This window comes from Vipera berus, assembly GCF_964194415.1.
Source record: "Vipera berus genome assembly, chromosome: 7".
Lineage (NCBI taxonomy): Eukaryota > Metazoa > Chordata > Lepidosauria > Squamata > Viperidae > Vipera > Vipera berus.
In genome coordinates, this window is record NC_138209.1 from 69,985,046 (window position 1) to 69,991,045 (window position 6,000).

Genomic DNA, 6,000 nt, shown 5'->3' on the forward strand with positions numbered 1-6,000 from the left:
CTCCCCCCCTGACCACAACTCACAGTGACAACAAACCCACCATCTTGTTACACCATGTGAGCTAATTGCACAACACATCAGCCTCGCAAGTCAATCAGACATAGAATTATTTCCCATTCAGGAGCCTGACAGCCCATGGATAGAAGCTGTTTGCTTTTCCCCAGCCAGCCTGCAGTGAGTGTGCGCAAGCCAGGGCTTAAACAATACAATACACATCAGTAGCTCTAACCCTGGTAAAACGAAGCTCCTGAGGTCCACAACCATTAAAAAAAAAAGCAAAAAGAGATCCGAAATCAAAATTTAGACCCACTTCCTCCTGGCAAATAGATGGGGAAGAAATGGAGGTAGTGACAGATTTTATTTTCATGGGCTCCAAGATCACTGCAGACGGGGACTGCAGCCAAGCAATTAAAAGATGCTTGCTCCTGGGGAGGAAAGCCATGGCAAATCTAGACAGCACACTAAAAAGCAGAGACATCACCCTGTCAACAAAAGTGCATATAGTCAAGGCTATGGTCCTCCCAGTTGCAACGTATGGCTGTGAAAGTTGGACCATAAGAAAGGCCGAGCGCCAAAGAATTGAGGCCTTTGAACTGTGGTGCTAGAGAAGACTCCTGCAAGTCCCTTGGACTGCAAGGCGATCAAACCGGTCAGTCCTAGAGGAGATCAACCCTGACTGCTCTTTAGAAGGCCAGATCCTGAAGCTGAAACTCAATGAGAGTTTCTCACCTAATGAGAAGGAAGGACTCACTGGAGAAGAGCCTAATGCTGGGAAAGGTGGAGGGCAAGAGAAGAAGGGGACGACAGAGAATGAGGTGGCTGGATGGAGTCACTGAAGCAGTAGGCGTGAGCTTAAAGGGACTCCAGAAGATGGTAGAGGACAGGAAGGCCTGGAGGAACGTCGTCCATGGGGTCGCGATGGGTCGGACACGACTTCGCAACTAACAACAACAACCCTAAGGAACCCTCATGCCGCCAACGGTTCCCTTCTACTGTCAGGGTGCAATGGACCTGCCGTTTCTAACCATCACCGCTGGAGGGCAGCAGAGGACCGCAAAGGCGAAAAGTTACCCTGACCGAGTTCTTCTAATTTGCTAACTACAGTTCTCTGGCAAGATCCTGGTTATCCGCCCCGCCACATCACACAACCATCTCAGCAAACCTCCAGAAATTCTCGGCTTCTTCCTACATAAGGCGCTTACCTTTTTCCGGCAGGTCGGCGATCAAGCTATGGGGGGACCCTCCCGTCCACTGCTAACCCACCAAGGAGCGGGCGATCCCCCAAACCCTCTTTTGCACGCGCGCGCGCGCACACACACACACACACACACACACACAGCGCGGTTCATCCTCCTGGCCATTTTGGCCGGGTCTTTTGCAGGCTTTTTAAGCCGCGCTTTTTCCAGTCTTGGAAAAGGCTCGAGGAAGAGAGAAAATTCCCGCCGCGTCAACATGTTTTATTTCAGGCCATCTACGATTACGGCACCAAGCTAAACCATACGCAAGGGAGTCCCGGCCAGCCCTGTCCAGACGTTTCAATGACGCCCTTTTCCTTTCCCTCCTGGGAATCTCCCAAGCTCCGAAGGCAAAGCCAACCTGGAGAGCCCAATCCAAAGGAAGGTGCGCTTCCCCCCCCCCCAAAAAAAAGGCCCATTTGTCCATCCGACAAAAAAGGAGGGGGGGGGATCAGAAGAGTCCCATTCTCCTGCCTTGGCCAGGCTGCAAAAAAAAAAAAAAGATCCTTACGGGGCATTAGTGCGTCCCACGGGATGAATCCACATCCAAAGGATTCCCGCTAAGCTTGCGCTGCGCTTTGCTCCGGATTCAGGATCGGAGCTTTGAGGGTTCTCCTTTCCGAGAGTTGGCTTCCCGTTTCCAAATATTTGGAGAAGACAGACTGGGCAGAGGGGCCGAGCCCAGGCCAGGCCAGGCCACACCTCAGCGGCGTGGCTTTCCAGCCTCGTCCCCAGCAAAAACAAGGGCTCAGCCTTGCGCGCCGCCTTCGGCACCCTTGCTCTGCAACGCGGTTTCCTTTAACCGCTGTTTGTTTGCGCCCCCCCTCTACGGTTGGGGTTCGCGCCGCGGCTTTCGGAAGAGTCCGAACCCGTTCTGTCCCCGGAGTTCAGGCCAAATTAAAAAAAAAAGAATTAAAAAGGAAAAACCAAACCAAACCAGGCATTCCTTTCAACTCCCAAGGTTGTTTTGCACAAGGGCTGAGAGAAAAGGCTCCAATGCAAACGTCGCCACGCAGTTATTCCGCCTCCTTTTTCTCCCCCCCGCCCCCCCCCTTTTTTTTTAAAAAAAAAATATTCTCTGTGGCAGGAAAGTGCCTTGGAGAAACCTGGCAAGGGTTTGCAAACATCGAAACATCTGGAACACTCGCTCCCTCCTTCTCCCCCCCCCCAAAAGGCACCGCTGGCGCCCCAGCTTGCAAACTGGGGTGTAAACGCTGCCGAAGGAAGGCGCCACAACCGCGGAGAGATAAAACCCTATAAACCGGGCACACATACGCCCCCGTCACCACCACCCCAACCCTCCACCCCCCCACCCCCACCCCCAACCCAAGCTCACCCAGGTGCAGCCGCTTCGGACGCTGGGCATGAAAGAGCTCCGAGCCTCCAGCCCCGGTGCAGGAGACCAACGACTGACTTTTTGCCCGCGCAGAAGCTCCGAGGAAAGGCAACCCAGGGCGGAGAGGCCAAGAATCCCACACCGCGAGTAGCCCTTTTTCCAGGAAGGGGCGCTTCTCAGTTCCCCAAAAGGGCTCCGAGGGGACGGGAATGGGACCGGAGGGGGTGGAGGAAAGAGAGCTATCTTAATCACCCGGTTAAGCGTTCCGAGATCCTGAAGTTCCCTCCAGGATGCTTGCTTCAAGAGTGGACCAGATCCCGGGTCCGAACGCTAACGCGCCTCCTCCGTCCGGGTCAGCATCCTCTGTTGTGGGGCGGGGAGGCTTAGGAATCCAAAGAGAGATTTGGGGTGCAAAGAAAATGCGCCTCCGCCCCCCAACGGCGCAGCTCTTCCGAAAACGGGCACGGAGAGCCCCCCTCCTTCCAAGGGGGAAAGGGGGGGATTCACCCGTGGGAGAGGGGGACGCCTCCGCCTGCAAGCGGGCCCCGGAGGGGGAGGCTGGTGGCGAGGGCGGGGATCTTAATTTGGGGGCCGCATCCCTGCCGGGGTCCCCGGCTCCCCGCCCTCCTCTTCTCTCCCGCCCGCTTGTTCTCCCCTGCGGCTGTCACCAGCGCTGCCCGTTCTGGCGCTTGGGGACAAGACGGCCGGTCCTCTTCCCGCAGCGTCGGAACCGGAGGAGTCTTGACTTGGCTGGAAACCCAGCTAACAAACCCCGGAGGCGGCGCTCCGGTCGATCCTCGCCGCCCCACCCTTGCTGGACCGGAGTGCGGGGGGAGGAGCCGGCGTGAGAGCCTGGGAGGCAGCCGTCGGCCCTCTGCCCCTCCCGCTAAACGGACCCGGAGCCCAGCTACGCCGTCGCCGCCAGAGCAGGCGGCTGGCTGCGCCCGGTGGGCAGTTCTGCTCCTGCCAACCCCCGGTTGGGCACTCTGAATCCGGGCAAGCCCGTTGCAACGCCAACGGCGGGTCCTCAACTAGAGCCCTCCGAGGCGACCCCACCGGGCAACCCACCCTGCCAGACGACGAGGAGGCTGCACCCCGAACCCCCCCCCCTCCCTGCCTTCTGCCTTTCCCAGAAGCAGCCACCCCCAACCTCCCATCCCCGCGTCCCGCCAGCTTCTCTGGTCCACCGGCTTGCAATCCCTACTGTGGGCGCAAAGCCGGGCTGAAAAGACCGAGTGGGGTGTGGGGGGGGGGAGGTAAATGTCTTGGCCGTCCCCCGGGAGGTGGATTTCCCTTCCTCCCCCTGCCCACCCCCGGCCAGCTCGGATCGGGTCTCTTCGAGAGCGAGAGGCGGCGAGATCCGAAAAAAAAGAGGGCGAAGAAAGAGAAGAAAGAGCGCAGGTCGAAACGGCGAGGACGAGAGACTGAAGGGAAAAAGAAGAACATTGGAGTCAATGGGCGGGGAGGAAGGAAGGAAGGAAGGAAGGAAGGAAGAAAGAAAGAAAGAAAGAAAGAAAGAAAGAAAGAAAGAAAGAAAGAAAGAAAGAAAGAAAGAAAGAAAGAAAGAAAGAAAGAAAGAAAGAAAGAAAGAAAGAAAGAAAGAAAGAAAGAAAGAAAGAAAGAAAGAAAGAAAGAAGGAAGGAAGGAAGGAAGGAAGGAAGGAAGGAAGGAAGGAAGGAAGGAAGAAACAAAGAAAGAAAAAGAAAGAAAGAAGGAAAGAGAAAGAAAGAAAGAAGGAAGGAAAGAAAGAGGAAGGAAGAAAGAAAGAAGGAAAGAGAAAGAAAGAAAGAAAGAAGGAAGGAAGGAAAGAAAGAGGAAGGAAGAAAGAAAGAAAGTCAATGGGCGGGGAAGGAAGGAAGGAAGGAAGGAAGGAAGGAAGGGAGGAAGGGAGAGAGAGAGAGAGAGGAGAAAGGAGAAAGAGAAAGAAAAAGAAAGAAAGAAAGAAAAAAGAAAGAAAGAAAGAAAGAAAGAAAGAAAGAAAGGAAGGAAGGAAGGAAGGAAGGAAGGAAGGAAGGAAGGAAGGAAGGAAGGAAGGAAGGAAGGAAGGAAGGACATGGATTTGGGAAAAGTCCCTCTTACCTTTCCCAAACCTCCAAGCTGGTTCCCGAATCCCGACGCCCCCCACCCCTCCTCCCCAGAGGCCGGCCAGCCTCAGCCTCCCGGCCAGCTCCCCGCGGCGCCTTCCCACTTTGGGGATTCCTCTGCCGCCCCGTGGCCCTCTGGCAAAAGAGGGGCGCTCCGAGGGGGGGGGTCCCCTCCAGTGCGGGGCAGGCGCTCCAGCCCTCCTCCCCGCGCCCTGGCCCGTCCCCTCCTCCCCCAGCCCGGCTGCAGGAATGCCGCGCCGCGCGGCCCCTCGGCTCCAATCTGGTTGTCATTAGCGCAGCCCGAGCAGGCAACGACTTTCCCGCCGGCGCCTCAGCCTCCTTCAGACCGGCCTCCTGCGGAGCCACCCTCCGCTTCAAGCCGAGCCTCCTTTCGCCGGACGGGACGGGCGCAAGAGGCGGGCGCGGGAGTTGCGCGGCCGGCCGGCCGCCCGCGGATCCGCGCTTCTCTCCGGTAGCATCGCTCAAGCCTCTTCCCGACCCGCCAGCGCCGGAGGAACGAGGCGGGACCCGGTTCCCTCCCCAGCAGGAAGAATCCTGGCCGTTTCATCCTTCCTCCGCCTGACCCCCCCCCACCCCCACCCCAAAAAAACCCCACAAAAAACCCCCCCAAAACCTCTCCAGGCTCCCCGGCGCCTGGCGCAGAAAGCCAATTCCTTTTGGGAAACAAGATCGAAGTTGGGAGTGGGGGGGGGGCGCTTACTTCGGATTTACACCAAAAGGTCGAGTTGTCAAAACGAGGAGTCGGGGACGAGGGGGGAGAGAGAAGCCCCCCCCCCAATCCTCCTGCCTGAATTGCGGGTGCTCTGTTTTCTTTTCCCCCCCGTATCTTATCCAAAGAATTTTTGCCGGAGTCCCAACTCAAAACAAACACCCCCCCCAAAAAAGGGGGGGGAAATAAAAGAAAAGAAAAATTACCAACGTACAGGACCAAAAGAAGCAAAACCAAATGCCCCAACGGCTCCTTTTCTTTTTACCTTCCTGCACCTTGGCGAAATAATCCGAAACCGCCAAAATCAATGCGATTTAAAATAATAATAAAATAAAAAAAAACAATTTTAAAAAAAAAAATCCAAAAAGGTAAAGGCGGCGATTCCTCTCTTCTTTTTTTGTGTTTTTTTTTTTCTTTCCCCCTCTCTGCGACGGCTTCAGAAAGCGACTGCCGGAGCCGATTCCATTCTAAGGTCCATCTTGCCCCAGCGAACCCCTGGGTTTCAAGTAAATAGTTGTCAGGAAATGGTCCTAAAACCCCCCACTCACACATCACACACACACACACACCCATTCCCAGCTTTGGCTCTTCCAGAATAAAAGCCTTCCGCGCTGA

General features: G+C 55.9%; 1 protein-coding gene across 1 annotated transcript in view; it reads right to left on the reverse strand.

Annotated features, from left to right (window-relative positions):
- The window catches only part of PDGFRA (platelet derived growth factor receptor alpha), a 51,323-nt gene extending 45,452 nt beyond the window's left edge, over positions 1-5,871 (reverse strand). The window contains exon 1 of the mRNA XM_081332975.1: positions 5,651-5,871. The gene's annotated coding sequence lies outside the window, so the exon portion shown is untranslated. The remainder of the gene's footprint in view (positions 1-5,650) is intronic.
- Positions 5,872-6,000: the final 129 nt, after the last annotated feature.